Genomic DNA, 18,195 nt, shown 5'->3' on the forward strand with positions numbered 1-18,195 from the left:
GTTTGTCATAAAGAGAGTGCTGACTGTGGATGCAGAGCTGGAAGGTGGGGAAGTGGAAGTAAGAGGAACGTGGACAGGTAGGAAAGCAGAGGAGTCAGTGCATGATGCCCCAGTGAGGGTGAAGGAGGGCCAACGAGGCTGGTGGAGAAGCAGCTGGATGGCTAGAGTTGGGCACATAAAGGAGAGAGGCTGGACCTGGGGTGGAGACACGCCCGGGTATGAGCCCGGGGGTAGGGTGAATGGGAGGTGTCTGGCTCAGGCTGACGGAGAAGAAGACCCTACAATGACCATACTGGGTGGTGGAGGGAGAATCAACATTGACGTCTTGATGGTAGGCGGTGAGGCAATACAGAGTTGGTGGTCCAGCTGCTCCTGACTGAGGCAGATGAGCAGGGAGGCCAGGGTGGCAGGCACTGCTAGGAATGGACTGGGTTTTCCAGGTGTTCCCAAGAGAGGAGGAGAAATCACCTCATGGGGGAAAGTGAGCACAAGGAGGTCAACCCAGGCTCCTGATCAAACGGAGAGTGTGAGGGGGCAAATCGTCAACTCCAGAGATGGTGGCCTAGGAAGCAGGGACCATGGGTGAAGTGAGGGGACACTCAGAGAAGAGAGAGAGATGAGTCTTCTGGGTGTAGGGGGAAGAGAGGCCCCAGGACAAAGGAGCACAGGGGCACAGTGATGAGGATGGACTGGCTCTGTTGTGACACTGCAGGAATGGCTGGATCTTTGTCCTGAGGGCTTAGTTTGGGGGGGCTACTGGCCTCATGAGGGCCCCCCTCTCAGCAGCCTGGACAGATGCTCCCGCTCCTGATAGCTCTGTGGCCACCACTGTTCCCGGAAGGGCTCTGCCTCCATCTTCTATCAGACATTCCTGCCCAGTCCCCGACTGCCAGCGAGGGAGCCTGGGCCTCAAAGCCGTTTGCCGTGGAGGGACACAGGCTCCTTGGAGAAGCAGGCTGATCTTATTTTTCTCCGTAACCCACGGCCTAGCAAAGCGCCAGCCCATGGGTGGGCCATTCAGGGGCTCGGATACTTCTTAAATTAACTCAAAGCAGTAGAATAGCAGAGCTGGAGGAAGTGACCACTGAGCTCACAGAGTTCACTGCCCACACCCCCATTCTACAGATGAAGAAACAGAGGCCAAGCAGCCAAGGTCATGCTGCTCTTTAATGCTGGCCTCTGTTGGGCATACCAAGTGATGAGCTGCACTGAAGGGCCTGAGAGGGGGCTCTGGGGTCAGACAGCTTGGGTTCAAGTCCCACCCCTGCCATTTACTAGCTGTGTGATTAATGACTGTCCTTCCTGTAAAGTGCCACCTCATTTGTTTGTCATGAACACAGAGTTCCTTGAACAGCAGGACAGAATTCTTTAAAGGTTTGCTGTTGCTTTTGTTACTATTATCACCAAGTGAACCCTGAAATGAAGAACAAAGACAGCAAGATTTTTTATTTTAAAAGATTTTAAAATACGATGATGACTGTTTGATTTAATCTATTCAAGTTTGCATTTGACCATTATTAACAACTGCACAATGGATGACTTTTGAGGAAATGTTACTTCATGTCTTTAATTCTCACTAACTACACAGGCTATTCAACAGGAAGCAATTTTTTTTTCCAGGAAGAGGGACAAAAAGTTAACAATATCTCTGTACCTCTCGGTTCCCAGTGAGTTGGTTGTGATCTGTCAACCCAACTTTGGGGAAATGCCCGCTCCTCCTGGGGTCGCTGCACTGCCACGTGGCCTCCAGGGGGCGATTTACCCCCACACGAATCCAGTATCTTGGTTCATATCTTTGCTTCAGATCCCTCAAGGACTGCCCATGCACCAGGGCCCCATCTGCCCCGCCAGTCTCACCTGCTGGCCTCCAGGAAACTATCCTGGGTCTCAACCATCCTCTGTTCCTATGCCCGCCCCACTACTCTTCATTTTGTCCTTCAAGTGTGGGCTCCTGTGGCTTGCCACCAAGCAGGGGTCTCCCAGTCCTCCACCTTGGGGAACTGCATCGTCCTGCACAGTGCCTAGCGAAACTGCGTGGAGGCCGGAAGAATACAGAACAACAGGTGCTCAGAGGGGCTGCCTTTCCCACTGCAGGGGCCCTGGAGAGCTTTCTCCCAGCTGGTTATTCACAGGCGCTGAAGCTGTGGAATCTCGATCTTACCATTTTAAAGGGCATCATCACTAATTACAAAAGAAATCATTTTTTTCAGTAGCAAAAGGAGAAAAGACTTTGTGCCCCATGCCCCCATCTTTCTTCCTCCGCCTTCAGAGGTGATTCTCACTCTCTGGGCAAGGGTAGAAAGCAACAAACAGAATATTATTTTTCAATGATTCTTCTTTCCCACTCTGAAGATTGCATCCCAAGACTGATGAAGGCTAGGATGGTTTGGCTTCCCTGTACTGAGTATTCAGAGGCTCAGGGTGGAGGGGGTTAGGGAGATAATTCAGCATTATGGAACCAAACAGAGACATTAAAAGGTTCTACTCTAAACAGAAAGGAAGCAGGATGCTATAGAAATGGGAAAACCATCATTGGAAATGAAATAACGAGTTACAAGACAATAAACATGAAGATGTAAAAAAGAAAAAGTATATCAAAATACAAAAAGGTGGAAAAGGGAGACGGTAGCAAGAAAAGATAGATTTTTTTCTCTTTCTTTTTCCTTTTTCTCATTATTCTTAGGATGTGTTGGAGCCTACGTGATTATCAGTCTAAAGGAAATAGATATGATAATGGGTTGATATACTTGAAAAATAGGGTAACCACAAATCGAAAGCATATAATAGAGTTGAAAAAAAAAAACCAAAAAAGAAACAAACTCTAAATGGCTTAAAGACTTAAACATTAGACAAGACGCTAAAAAACTCTCAGAAGAAAACATAGGCAAAACATTATTTGACATATATCTCAGCAGTGTTTTCCTAGGGCAATCCACCCAAGCAACAGAAAATAAAAGCCAAAATAAACAAATGGGACCTAGTTACACCTATCAGCTATTTCAAAGCAATAGAAACCATAAGCAAAATGAAAAGACAACCTATGGAATGTGAGAAAATATTTGCAAAAGATGAGACTGAACATGGCTTAACTTGTAGACTATAAAAATAGTTCATACAACTTAATAAGAAAAAAAAATAAACAACCCAATCCAAAAATGGGCAGAACAACTAAACAAGCAATTCTCCAATGAAGATATACAAATGGCCAATAGGCATATGAAAAAAAGGCACAATATCGCTAATTATCTTAGAAATGCAAATCAAAACTACAATAAGTTATCATCTCACACTACTCAGAATGGCCACCATTCAAACATCCACTCACCATAGATGCTGGAGAGGCTTGGGGAAAAGGGAACCCTCCTACATTATTGCTGGGAATGTAGTTTGGTGAAGCCAATGTGGAAAACAATATGGAGATACCTCAAAAGACTGAAAAAAGACATCATTTGATCCAGCAATCCCACTCCTGGGCATATATCCAGAGGGAACCTTAATTTCAAAATATACCTGCACCCCAATGTTCACAGCAGCATTGTTTTCAATGACCAAGACATAGAAGCAACCTAAACGCCCACTGACAAATGACTGGATAAAGATGTAGTATTTAGATATAAAAGAATATTACACAGTTGTAACAAAGAAGGAAATAATGCCATTTACAGCAACATGGATGGACTTGGAGATTATCACACTAAAGTGAAATAACTCAGACAGAGAAAGACAAGTAACATATGATACCACTTATATGTGGAATTTTTAAAAAAGATACAAATAAACTTATTTACAAAACAAAAACAGACTCACAGACTTAGGAAACAAACTTAGGAGTTTGGGATTAACAATTACAAACTACTATATGTAAAACAGACATACAGCAAGGATTCACTGTAGAACACAGGGGAAAATGTTCAGTATCTTGCAACCTATAATGGAAAAGAACCTGAAAAAGAATAGACTATGTATATGTACAACTGAATCACTATGCTGTATACCTGAAACTAACAAAACAGCTGTATATCTGAAACTAACTAAACATTGTAAATCAACCACATTTCAATTAAAAAAAAAGATAAGCTCTAAATAGCTGTATTCAAAGAAAATCTTCAAATCTTACCTCCTACAAAAAGTAAAATGGGAAGCTTGAGCAGGACCAAATTATACTGAATGAGAGGTTACATACCTTCTCCAGCACGTGGCCCATGGTACACATACATCGTGTTTTCCTTCAGGTAAGAATGGCCCTTACTGCCCAGGGAGCGAGTCCTGCTGGGACAAGGCCTCTGTGGCAGTGGCCTCCTTGTCACCGCTCCATCTCACCAGAAGGCCAGGGTTTTCAGAGGGGAGGGAACACAGAGCTCATACACTTCAGATATATTTCCTGAGAAAAACTGTGGAAAGACCAAATTCACCTGCAGTGCAGGAAACATGAGCACGGCCCCTAAGCAGACTGACAAACCCGAAGCAAGACGGCCCGATGTTCACATCGGAACCAGAACAAAAACCGTCTGGCCCCAGTTAAACGATCACCATCTCACCTGCAATGAACTGTTCGTACTCATTGTCAGGGATGTTTCTGTTGAGACTTGAGAGATCAAAAAAGTCAGACCAGGGAATCCGGACCTGGTGGATGTCCAGGCTCTGCTAATGGTAGAGGCGGCCCCAAGGGGGTATCACCAGCACCGACTCTTCCATTTTCAGCAGGGTCTTCAGGAGGAAGGCGATGTGGATACAGACGCCCCTACGGAGGCTGAAGCCCTCCGGAGGGTTGACATAACACAGAAGGTACCTGGCAGGGAGCAAAGGAGAGCGGGTCTTCAGAGCCAGGTCTCTGCACAGGAATCCCGGCTTAGATAGAACAGATACAATGGGAATCTCTGCACAGCACATGGCCTAGACTCAAGACACGTTCAGCAGCTTCTGGTTTGTATAGTGGAGGCACTGCCCACCGATCTCTGTGTGGCCAATTATTTCGAGTCCGGGAGCACATGCAGAAGACATCTTGGCATCTGTCTATCAACGCTAAGCACCTGACTAGTACCTGAGCACCCGTTCTCCAGGGAATCTCAAACTTCTTGGCCTAAAGACCCCTGTACACTCTTAAATACTGAGGACTTCAAAAGGCTGCTGTTTATGTGGGTTAAATCTATCAATAGTTCCTGTGTTAGAAGTTAAATAAGAACTTTAAAAAATGCTTATGAGTTCACTTAAAAATAATAACAACCTACTACATGATACCATTAATACTCTTAAGCAAAAAATAAGTATATTTTTCTAAACAAAAATCATTAATGAGAGGAATAGCAGTGATTTTAATTTCTGAGAATCTCTTTTGGACTGGTGAGAGCTTAATTCTATCTGCCTCTACATTACCTGTTTTGTGATATCACAGACTAGGTTTTCCCTGGAAAACCCCACAGGAAACTCGGGAGTGCAAGAGTGTGCAAAAGGCAGGTGACTTCCCGGCGTTCCTACGAAAATAGTCTTGCATCTCAGGGGCCTCGGACTCACTTTGATAACTGCTGCCCTACCCTAGGCGAGACTCTCCTACACAAGAGCCAGGCAAGTGTCCTGGCTTCTTTAATGAGTTACCGCAGCAACACCCCTCCCTTCTCTGTGTTAATGTTTCCCACAACCTCCATTACTGCAGATGAGGATGTAATCCTCAACTGAGGCCTCTAATCCCAGAAGACTACCAACCTTGAAAGGGAGGGCCCATCTACCATCTCTACACCCCGCACAGTCTATTTTGAGTCAAGCCCTAGATAACTGCTAATTGACACTGACCCTTGTCTTATTCCTGAGTTTTAGCGAAGGAGCCAAAATCTGGATGGAACTGAAATTTCCCTGCTGATATACAAGGCTGATAAACCACCCTATTCCAACATCTGATTCTGGGGCTCTTCAAAACGCGGGTAAGGCCCCGCTTCATAAAAGACGGGTCCTCCACCTGCCCTTCCCAGGGGTTCTGGGAGGCCGCGGCCACGCAGGGCTACCCGGACTCGCGGTCCAAGCCCCAGAGCCCGAGGGGGAGGAAAGCCGGAGGCTGTGCCCCAGCCCTGTCCCCCCCGCCCCAACCCGCTCCCCGGCACCACAGCCCTCCCCGGCCGCCACACCAACCCGGATCCCACCCCGGTCCATGTCCACTGGCCCCGCCAACGGCGCTGCCGTACGTTTACCGTCTGTGAGACGCCGCCCCAGAAAGGATGTCGGCCGCCGACTGACGCGGCCAGAACTAGTGGCCCGGCCAAGCAAGCCGCCATCCCCAGCAGCAAACACCGCCATGGTCCCGGGCAGCTGCACACTTCCGGAGCCCGCTGCCTGCCCCAGAAGCGCACGCCAGCCCGCGAGGAGCGCGGCGTCTTTATCCATGGCAACGCCGCGGGGCCCTCCCCTAGCGCTTGCGTCTGCGTCCTCCCGAGGCTAGACGTGCGAGAGCAGAACTTTCGGAGCCAATGGGAGCAAGGGCGCGGCCAGGACGGGGGTGGGGGGAGGCTTATGGGGCAGCTGGGTGGGGCCGGGGCGGGCGGGGCCGCGCGGAGGTCCTCAGCTGCAGGTGGCACCGGCCGGAGGCTGGGGCAATGCTGCCAACAGTGGGCGGGGCGGCGGGGCAGCGGGGCGGGGGCACCCTCACCTGTCTGTGTGCGGGGCTCAGCCTGGGCTCCGCGGCCTCCGCTTGCACCGGAAGTGGACCCAGGCTACCGGTGGGCAAGATAGAGGACTGAGCCCAGGCAGGCACGGCTGGCCAGGTAGGGCACCTGAAGTGCAGAACCGCCAGGCCGGCTGCCGGCCTTGAATACGCGCTGCTAGGCAGTTTCCAGGAAGACGGGATCTGTCCCAAGAGGGGAGGTAGGGCAGGGTGCCAGATGCCTGGTTGGGTGCGGTCTTACAGGAGAGCCACGTTGAGAGGGTGCAGAGCAGCCCCTGTGTTGGCGGGGCTAGGAATTTGGGGTATAGGGTGGGGATGATGTGTGCCATTCCCTGTGGTCTCCCAAAGAACTCGCACCCCCAAGCAAAGGACCCTGCTCCCTCCACCCTTCACTGCATCCCCTGCCTTCCCCAGCACCACCGCCCCTGCCCCCGGAGTGTCCCATGACCTCTCCCCACACCAGGCACCGTCCCTGTTACAGGTACTTATCTCCTGGTGGTTCCAGCCCAAGGGTGGGGGCTGTATCTGACCAGTTAGGATGCCTGGAGCCTTTGTATGAAACCTCAGACTATAATGCAGGCGTGCACAGAGGCCCCTCAAACAGGATTCCCTGCATTCCCTCCCCACCACGCACCCACAGCGCAGCTGCCACACCAGGCCAAGCCTGCTGGAGGACCGCTGTTCCCTCTCCACCTGTCCCTGATCAAGAGTGCACCGCCCACACTGCTGGGTATTTAGTGGGCCTTAGAAGAGCAGCTGGTATTTTCATGGACAAATATTTGCTCTTTTGGGAAGAGTTGAGTGCAAAGGGATGTAGGGTATGCCTTTTCTGTTGTCCTGGAACTGGTGACTAGGATGCAAACTTAAGTCAAAGCAGTTTTTAGAGAGAGCCGCAATATATCTTACCCAAAGATCACTGTTCCCCTACAAAGGCAACACCACCTGGCGGGTGGGGTCCTGGTCCCTCTTTCTGGAGGTTGGGCTTTGCACCCTCCAGCTGGGACAGAGCCCGAAACAGCTCTGAACATGCTCCAACAGGCTTTCCCAGCACAAACTGCCTTTATTTTGAATCTGGCTGAAGGAAGCTGCTGAGAAATCTGGGTAAATCTTCCTGGGTGTAACCATGCCTTTTGTGCTGAATGAAAGAGCGGCTCTCCACATGCTAACAGCTTAGAACTGAATGTGTGTCGAAGCCTTCATGCATGTAGCATGTTGGGAACAGCGTTTCATGGTGAGGGGAACTCTATAACTTACATGTGTATGGGGCAGCCCTCACTCCAACAGGGTTTTCCTGCACAAACTGCCTTTATTTCGAAATTGGATCTTGCTGAGAAATCTTGGTAAGTGTTCTTAAGTGTAGCCATGCCCATTATGCAGGATGAAAGAGCGGCTCTACACTTTTTCACATCTCAGAGATGAATGTGTGTTGAAGCCGTCATTCATGTAGCGTGTTGGGAACACAGAATTTAGTGGTGAGAACTATGTAAATTACATGTCTATGATGAAGCACTCTCTCGAGCCGGGTATTCCAGTGCATACTGCCTTTATTTCGAAACTGGCTTCTCAGAAGCCTGTGGTCTCCACTGCAGGTCTGTCTCCAAACCCAGGGCCAGCATGGTAACTCTGCTCCCCCTGTATATTCTGGAAGTTCTAGGTGTCCTCCATGGCCCTTCCACCATTATGTTTTTGGAAAACCCCGCAGATGGAATGGGCCTGAGAACAGGAGAGCTGGATGCCAGAAGCCACTGCCCAGTGTGAGGCTCCTGGGAGGGGCATCACCTCTCCGTGGGCTCTGATCTAACCTCCCCTCTCCCCCACCCCCACCCCTCTCCTCCTGCATTTCCTGATTGATCCCTGGATAATGGTCCATACCAGGAATGACCTGGGAGAGGTTTTATGAGTCTTTAAGTGGAAAAAAAAAAGAAATCTTTAGACAAGTTACTGAAAGTAACTTCCAGCTTTACCGGGAAAGACCTCATTCCAATGTTTAAGGCTAGTTGACAGGGTGTCAAATTGCTTAACCACTCACATCTGAGCAAGTGCTACCTCTCTCTCCAGCTCCCCGCAGCATCCACCTGTGGCAACTTGGCCAAAAGAAGGCAAGAAAGCTCTTTCCCCTCGCCAGCACCAGCGTGGCTTTGGAGTCAGTGGAGGCTGAGAGAAAGAGCCCCGCCCTGAGGTTTGAGGGGCCTCCAGCCACAGCCAGAGGAGCGGGGGTTTTCAGAGTGGCCCAGCAGGGAAACCAGGCAAGGCCACCTGGCCCAAGTCTTCCCTGCCCAGAGAGCCCCATGAACTGCTTTGGGCCACACTCCCCGTTTGGGCCCCCTGCAAAAAGTTACCACGGGAGCCACACCTGAGAAGGCAGAAGGACAGCCCTTTAGCCTGGGGTCCCAGCAGGTGTGTCCTGTGAGACCTGTGGCCACATAAGTTACTTGTCTCTCCAGGTCACTGAAGGGACTGTGCTGGGCATCTTGGTGGTCAGGGACATGGGAACACCTCTAAACTCTGAAGAAGGACAGAGAGACTCTTCCTGGAAGCAAGGATTCCAGGGAGACACCTTGCCCAGAACTGGGGGACTGTGTCCTGAGTAGACCCCTGGGAGGCAATGTGGGGCTGTGGGGTCCTCTTCTGAGAAGGGAGCAGGTGAGTTTTCCGGGGGTGGGGTCCTGCTTTGTCCAGACATGTCCTTGTGTAAGACTCATTTACAAACACCTCCAAGTCCACCTAGGGGTGGCCCCAGAGGTGGGGGTAGAGGAGGAGAGTGAAGGGTGCAGACTTAGGGCCCCCTGAGCCACCCAGGGAGCCAAGGGTCAGTGGGAACATCTTGGGAGTCTAGTGCAGGGGTGGAGGATGAGCACTAAGAACATGCCAAGTCATGCAATAAAGTGACCCATGACCACGAGACACAGGTGGCCATACACCAAAAGAGGCAGATAGAAATTTAGACCCAGGATCTGAGAACCTTGAGAGGGGCTGGAGGGTCCCAGGAACCCTCAGGAACAGCTCTTCTAGGGGCACAGACATCCCAATACACACATTTCTCATGGAAGCTTTTTGGGGTGCAGAGTGAGTTACCAGGATCCTGAACTTAGTATGGAATCCCACCCCCTTGTTCATCACGGTACCTGGCAATAAATTGCTGTCATTTGTCCCTGGACATGCACAGGGGAGCTGACTGCTGTGGGGGTCACTGCAGGACTAGAATCTTCTGGTGTCTGCTCTGTGACCACAGAAACCCAGGGGGATTTCTCAACGGGAGAACCTGGAGACCATGCCTGCAAGGACCACCCTCATGGGATGGCCAAGGAGCTCGTGGTACCCAGGTCACCAAGTGACGAAGTTGTGAGGTTGCCTGGGGTATCCTGGGGGCATGTAGATTTCTGAGGTCAGCACGTGGGCCCAGCACTGCTGGATGGTCTGCACAAAGAGGGGCCTGCCCTCCTGATGATGGCTCTTAACACCTGCAGGGAAACTGCTCCCAGGGCTCCTGGAGGTCCATATTGAGAGTGTCCTGCCAGCCTTGTGGGGTCACCTTCCCCTGATGCAGAAGCAGACCTCTCTCCCTTGAGGCCCAGGGGACACCTGGCTCAGGTGCCACCTGTGTGCCCTGGACACGCAGAGCTCCAGAGCTCTGGCACAGCCTGGGGTGTGGTGGTGTCCGGGCAAGAAAGGCCCTGGGAAGGGGGTCATTCAAGGGCAGAGGCCACTCTGCAGGGATGCTGGACCTGGCAGCAATGCACTGCTTCAGTACTCCCTTGGGTTGGGTCTCCAACCTGTGGGATGGAAGGGCCACTCCTTCCTGCGGTGCAGTCGGGGGAACTAGATCCATCGTCAAGGTCAGCCCTGAAAATGGAGGCTGCGCTACCTCCATTCCTGGAAAGAAAATCAGTCCCCTCCAGTCCAGGTGATTCAGAAAGTCATTCAGCAATGTTCGGGGCCTCCACTTTAGGCTTTGAATTAGAGCTGAGCGGCTTAGGAGGCCAGATCCCTGTCCGTGGCTCCAGGAGCAGGCTTTCTGCTGGGGGACAGGATCCTCACAAACACCTGTGTCTTTGTGGGACACTCCCCTCTGACAAGCTGGGAGGCAGGGTGCAGTTGTGGGAAATCGTGTTTACATGAGCAGAGGGCCACCATGTGGTGGGGGCACAGGAGACTGTGAGAATGAGTCCCACAGCCTTTCTGGAATCAAAAAACTGGCAAATGTGAAAAAGTGCATAATTTGTTTTATTGAACAGGCTGCTTATGTACGTTTGGAGGACCAGGTTCAAGGACTCAGCATCCCTCCAGGACAATAGCCTCAAGAGAAGAACAGACAGAGCAGGAGGAGATCTGGGGTTTCTCCCAGGAATGAGGTGGAACAGGGATTTCTGCAGATTTGCAAGGAGTCCCCGACCACTGAGCATGGGGTTACAGCCCCACGAGCCCCTGTCATGTTTGGCTTGGGCTCTGGTTCTGGCCTGCTCATGTATTCTTCCAGCAGAGTTCCAGAAACTCAGAGGGTGGACTTAGAGGGGCTGCGTTTGGAACCTAGTGAGGAGTTGGAGGGTCCTTTATATTGAGTCCCTTCATCCTAATCACCGTAGCTGAAGCCCAACACCCCCCAGGCCCCCATGGTTGCCGTGGAGGGAGAACAAGCCTGGCAGGCGACCTAGGGGTCCCACTACTGTGTCCTTCCCTTGTCTTCGTTCCCTTTCACCCCGGAAGGTGTGATTGTCTCGTGTCATGGTGGCTTCCACAATGTCCCTCCCAGTAATCTCTCTTCTCCATCAGGTGGGGTTCCCAACCCCGCTCAGCCTTCTCTGCATGGATGCTGAAGGACCAGGCCCACCTGAAGTTCTGAGCTCGAGCAGTAAGGTGGAAACAAAGAAACCAATGGAAAAAAGAAGCAAGTGATTGTGGCAAAGCTCCCCACCACAGAGAAGCTGCCCTGAGTGGAAGGGAGAGTGTGGGCATGCCCGTTTGTTTCCTATCTCCCAGTGCTCTTAGCTTTCTTATTGCCTACCTGCATGGTTACAACAAAATGATCTGCAAAACTGAAAATATTTACTCTCTCGCTTTTACAGAAAAGGCTGGCCAGCCTATGGTCCGGTACCAGGCAAGAGATTGGAGTTCCTTTCCAGTTTGGAAACATCTTGGCAGGCCCAGGTTTGCAAAGGTCTTTAAGAGTAGTTACGGAGTTTTGCTTTTAAACTTTTTTACGGCTGTATATACTTGTGAGATGTGGTTGTGATGTATAATTCTGAGTCGGGATTTTCTCAAACTGTTTCTCACTTCTTATACCAGACATTCCTAAATTCCAAGTGGAACTGCATATTAAGGAAGCCATGGAATTTAGCAAAAGGATACAGATCTCATTTCCTTTTAAGCATCGATGTACCTCCATCATGGCAGTATTTGTTATGTGTTATTGATAGGGGAACTAAGTAGTAAACAGATTAATAGAAAATAGGGGATTTTAGGTACACAGGTTCATCTTTTCAACATTGTTTGTAATATTTGCAGTTTAAGATGACCATTCCTGAGAAACAGGCAGCCTCTTAGAATGAAATAGCATTTCCTCTGAACCATAATTAATTTTTATTTTGTAGACAGCAGGAAGGGTAATAACACGTCACACATTTGGGGACGTCAAAGAGAAAATGTAACTTTCTGGGAGCGCACTCCCCCGCCTCCCCCTGCCCTTTTTACTGTCCCATTCTCCCTGGAAGGCTCTTTCTTATCTTCTGCTCATGGCTCCAGTAACTCTTTCTTCCTCCTTGTTCCTCAGCTGGTAAGGTTAGTTTTCTACTTTGAACAAGCAAACAAGCCAACAGAAGAGAAATTTCACAAGCAACTCCCAGCATATCCGCTCGCCTTCTGATGCCTGTGACCTCACTCTCGGTGCCCCACCGCTTATTAAAAGTGGCATCGAAAGCCAGTTCCTCCAAAAGTCCCCGAGGCCCCATCCCTCCCATCTTCTCTGGGTTGTCACTCCCAAAACCATCCTCTCTTTCACTGCCTCATCTATTTTGTTCTCCTGCTAGTTGGCACCATCAGTATATAAACGTCCATCCTCTTAAACCAACAGCACTCCTTGACCCTAATTCACCCCCACCAATTGCCACCCTGTGTCTTTGCAGCAAATCTTTAAGGAGTTGTTTAAACTCACTGTCTGCATCTTCTCTTGAGCCATCCCCTTTTACACCCATTCTGGCTTTTCGCCTGATCCCTCGCTCTATGGAAACTGCCCTGTCAAGGCCATCAGTGACCCCATGTTGCTAAATATAGTGGTCAATTTTGACTCCTCATCATGCTTGGCCCCTCGGCAGCATTTGACCCAGCTCTTCCATCCCTCCTACCCCGTGTTCCTGCTTCACTCAACCTCCAGCCCATCTCTCTGTCTGTTTCTGCTTTTGGCCTGCTGGCTGGTCCTTTGCCAATGTCTCCTGTTTTTTCCAAACATATACTGTGGGTGTTCCCCAGGGTGGGTTCCTGGGCCTCTCCTCTCTCTCTCTGCTATTCCTTTGGTGGAAGCAACCCAGCCTTGGAAATTGGCATGCCATCAATTTCTCGATTTCTCCAAAATTCCCTGATTTCCCCTTTCCATCTGAGCCTTTATCCCTGAGACTCACATCACATTCTTTTCCTTTCATTCATCTTGCTTTCACATTCATACATATGTTCTACTATGAAATTACTTTTCCAAATTTTGAATCAGTACATATATATATCATGTAAAATGCTCAAATATGTATTATTTCCACTAAGATGCTAATTCTACCTTAGAACATTTCTGCACTTCTGTATTTATGTGAATAAAGCGAATAGTATTTCTACAAGCCTCATAGTTAAACACTGTTAGTTTGGGGCTATTATGTAACATGAAATAATGGTACATCAACATAGTCGTTTTTCATTTATTTTTATGTAACACCGAGATGAGGTTTTTGCCCTGAAGACTGGTTTTATTGAAATTTTACCTACGTTACGGACAGTCAGTTTATGTGAAAGCCCTCATTTCTCCCCTTTTTGATATATGCTCCATTTGGCTATATATAACATATAACTTGGCATGAAACAAAATTCCCAAATCATTCACATAATACAATTAATATGTTTAATTATATTTTTTAAATGTTAAAAAGAAAAAGAAAACAGATTCCTCTACCTATTAGGCACTTCTGTGGCAATATGTAACACACCCCTTAACCATGACATTGAAGAACTGAGCTGATACCAGCCCCTTTCCACCTGCTCAGCCCCACCTTTTCCCATCCCCTTTCCCATCCGGAGAGGACATCCCTCCCATTGTCCAGGCCCAGATGTTGGAACCATGTCCTTTCTCTCTCTTTCTTTTACACTCACAGACAGCAAATCCAGCTTGTTAGAAAATTTTGGATATTCTGTCTTAATTAAATACCTGCTCTCTGCTCCCCGCCCTCCTAAGAGCCACCTTCAGCCTTTCCTGGATACCAATAGCCTTCTGTTTCCATCTTTGCTTTCCTACAATCTCTCATCCACACAGAGTCAGAGGGAGCCTGTAAAAACATACATTGGGGGTGGTGGGTGTTGCTCAGTGGTAGGGCGCATGCTTAGCATGCTTGAGATCCTGGGTTCAATCACCAGCACATTCATTAAAATAAATAAATTACTTCCCCCCAAAAAACACAAACACAAAAGCATAAGTTGGACTACATCACCCCTCCCCTCAAAACTCACTAAACGGGTCACCATGTCATTAGGAGCCAAAGTCGTCACAAAGGCCTCAGAACCCGGCGTGCTCTGCCTCTCTGCCCACACTCTCCCCCTCACTCTGGGGGCCTCTGGCTCTGGCTCTTCCTTCTTCCTCCGGATCTATTCTGCTTCAAGTTCATTACTCCGTGAGATCTGCCAGGATTGCCTTATTCTCTCCTGCCTGCCTCCCACCCCACCGCCATCACCCGAGTTTGCTCATATCACTCTTTTTTAAAAATTTATCCAAACTCTTGCTACCCCAACATGCTGCCTGTTTCCTCTGCTAAAATTCTGAGCCCCCAGTGATGGGGAGTCATGTCTATTTTGTTGACTGATAAAGCCCGAGAGCCTTGGGAACGGTCTAGTTAGGAGATTCCCGTATGTAGTAGGAGCTTATACACATTTGCTGAATGAATGTAGATGCCCTGGTCCAATCCGATGGAGCACTTCTGTGACGTGCTCAAAGAATAACTCTCCTTTCCACCTGAGAGGGGGTGACAACATCCCTGGTGATTAAAGGCAAGAATTTTTTGCTTTATGCTGTTAACCTTAGGCGGGGAGACTGGGGGATCTTCATATATATTTTTAAATTTGGTTCACTCTGCAGTTGGTCTTTGGTCTCTGTATAATTTTGAGAAACTCTTTATGAGTGATCATTCTTTGATCAGATTGAACAGGTTCCAGGGGGAAGGACCAAGCCTGTCCCATCAGCCATTCTATGTGTCTTGTCCTGGGACCCAGTGGATGCTCAGCATGTAAGTGAACCGACAGGAGTGAGTGAAGAGATGGGAGCATCTCATTATTGTGGCGGATCTCTGTCCAATGCCTTGAGATTTGGGGAAGGGTTTACGAGTGCAGAAGGGAGAGGTCAGGTCCTCTGTGCTTTTCCTGAGTGCCCTGGCCTTACCCATTCCCCCAGCCCCCTCTGGGCAGCCAAGCCAAGGAGCTGGGCCACCAGGGGTTGTGCTGATCAATAATCCACCTTCACCCCAATTCCGGGGGTAGGTACACATGGTTGTAGACACTGGAGTCAGGTCCTTGGAGGAATTCCTCACCGAACTATGTTTTGGACCTTTTATTTTTCTCTAGAACCTCCAGCTGAAGAAGATTGTTTTAGACACATGAAAGTTGAGGACACCTTCTGTCCCCTCGCAACCCAGGTGGGGCTGGGAGTCTGCTGTTTCTATAGCCGGTGGGCTCGTGTTGATTTGGGCATCCCTGTGCCTGAATTCCTGCAGTACACTCGGTGGTAAGGTTGGGGGTGCCTGGCAGGGAGGGAAGCGGGTTGGGAGACTGTACAGCTGGGCTGATGTTAACCTGGGGTGAGCGGGAGCTTGCTGATGCATGGCATCTCGGGGCAGGGAACTCTCCACACTCAAGAGGGGTTCCCACTCCCGCAGGGTCCCTTTGATCAGGGTGCTGGGCTGTCAGGGGACCACAGGGGTCCCAGTGAGGATTAGGGTGCCTTCAGGCAATGGGAAGTGTGGGGTCCAGTGGCAATTGAATTAACTGTGCACCCAAACCCAGCCCCCACCTCTTTCAGCCTGTTTCCTAATCTGCAAAACTGGAATGTTATTAAACATCTCACGGGGTCATTGATGGGCTGGGACAGACTAGACAGTCAGGAGCTGGAATTCCTCTGTCCCCTGATTGTTTGCCTTCTTTCTGACTATTTGCTCTCACAAGCTCAGTCTCTCTGTCTCTCGCTCTTTCACTTCTAAGTGTCTCTCATGCTCTGGTTTCATTTGATTTCCAACCACCGCCCCTCCCCTCTGCCAAACTCCAGATGAGTGAACTTGATTTCTATGTGTCAGTTCCAAATTCCCAGGAAAGATGCTCTGTCACCCTCTGGATCTGCTGTCCAACCCATGAGTTTTGGCCAGAGGAGCGAGTCCTTCTGGGACCAGCAGAGGGTCTCTGCCGAGCCCCCAGCCACCACTGTGGGAGCACATAGCTCTCCATGGAGGAAGTACTGGCTGTGACCTTGTGTCACTAAGTGTGAATTTATGTCTTCTCTTGAACCACCTTCATCCTCCTAAACAAAGATGTAAATTAAACACTCCCGGGATTTGTGTCATGGAACACTCAGGTTGGGGGCTAATGGGGCTGGAATTTCTGCTGTATTTAAGGGGCTACACTGAATCCCCAACGAGAGCCTACAAAGGGAACAGCACCGGCCCCACCCGGCACTTAGGGCGCTGAGTCTGCGTGACGGTGAGCCAGGCTTCTGACCACAGCTCAGGGGTCTGGTTTGACCAATTAGCCTTTGAAACCAACCAGCTTTGGATTCCTCAATCCCACCCTGAGGTTTTACCTGAACCATCAGCTTCTGTATCTCTGAAGACAGATGCTGAGGACCCTTCACGTAAGCCGTTCGCACAGCCCTGTTCAGGCCTTTGTGCTGCACGGTCTGCCCGGCGAGCTGACCGAGGTTGGTATTTTACTGATGTTAGAAGTAGTCTGGTTTCCCGATGTACTGTTTCACTGAACAAGCAACAGAAGCCACTTCTCGCTGATAAAAGCAGAAAAGGGACATAATGAAAAGATACTGGGAGGGTGTGTGGAGTGGCCAGGACCGGAGCCAACCCAGGAGCTGTAGGAGGTGTTAGGGAGCCCCAGGCACCAGGCTGGGAGGGGTGCTACCGGGCCCCCTGCCACCCCAGAAGGGACCCCCCTCCACCCGACCCTCCACCTCACTCACTGCAGGTTCATGTCCCGGCAGGGCCAGGTCACACTGAAGCCACCAGCACACACCTCAGTTGGGGAGCTGGCCCCGTCTGAGCTGCGGGCGTGCCTGGTGTGGGGAGAGGCCCAGTTAGAGGAAGGCAGTTCCCCTACTGTTCCGAGTTAAGGTGCAAGTCAGTGCCCATCACTCAGGAGAGCCAGGCTGGATGGACCTCATTGTGGTGACTAGGCTGTCTGAGTTCACTTATTACTTTCTATGTTTGAAGGCCCTGGAGGGAGAAAAAGTGAAGGTTCTAGTACTTATTTTGTGTTTCCCACGTACCAGGTGTGGTAAACAAGCCACTTCAGACAAGGCCCGGAGCAACCACGTAAATAGGCCACGGAGCAAGTCGTGCAGTCAGGCCTCTGTGGTCCCGAAACCCGTGTCCCCATCGGCTCCATAGTTACCAGTGGAAACTAGGGGGATTTATGGGACTGTGTGCTCCTGTGAGGGCTGGGATATGTGTGTTTAAGTCCACATCTTCAGAAACTCGGCTAGAACCACAGCCACTGATTGCACGGTGGCAGAGGAAGGGAGGATTCCAGCCTCTGGTCCAGCTCGTGTGGAGCTCAGAAGTTCTTCCTCCTGTCCTGAAAATAACACCAGATCTGAGGGAGCTGCAAACCCACTGCTCTTCTTAGATCCCAGAAGACTGAGGGGGAAAGCTGCTTCCAACCCAGAGAGGTTGCAAAGGGAACAGCGGGCAGGCTTGGAGAGTCACAGCTCCCAAGGCAGAACCTGCTTTTGTAAGAACCCTGGGGGCAGGCAGATTTAACAGGTCCCTGAGGCCAGCAGGAGGCTCAGTGTGGGGAAATCAGAGTGTGACAACTCCAGGGGGCCAGTCAGAGGGGCCCCATGCTCTTTTTCATGTATTTTACATCCAGGACCGTGTCCTGTTCTCAGAATGAAGGTCAGAGGATAACTCCTCATGCTTCCTGCCTGGAGAGGAGAAAATAACTGTATTGAAATACACCCAGAACATTCTGTTTCATTGGGGGAAGTTGTTTTTTGTTTGTTTTTTTAATGAGAAATTATTTTACCAGAGCCTAACCAACCTGGGAGAAGGGAAATCCCTTCTGTGTCACCCAAATTGGGGTGGGGGGAAAGA

General features: G+C 49.9%; 1 long non-coding RNA gene across 1 annotated transcript; it reads right to left on the reverse strand.

Moving 5' to 3' along the window:
- Positions 1-1,145: 1,145 nt before the first annotated feature.
- LOC140694854 (uncharacterized) lies at positions 1,146-4,789 on the reverse strand. Its single transcript, XR_012070497.1, has 3 exons — positions 4,539-4,789; positions 4,184-4,391; positions 1,146-1,414 (listed from the first exon to the last, which is right to left on the reverse strand). It is a non-coding gene; the product is annotated as an uncharacterized lncRNA (long non-coding RNA).
- Positions 4,790-18,195: the final 13,406 nt, after the last annotated feature.

The sequence above is a fragment of the Vicugna pacos genome, unplaced genomic scaffold (assembly GCF_048564905.1).
Source record: "Vicugna pacos unplaced genomic scaffold, VicPac4 scaffold_105, whole genome shotgun sequence".
NCBI lineage: Eukaryota > Metazoa > Chordata > Mammalia > Artiodactyla > Camelidae > Vicugna > Vicugna pacos.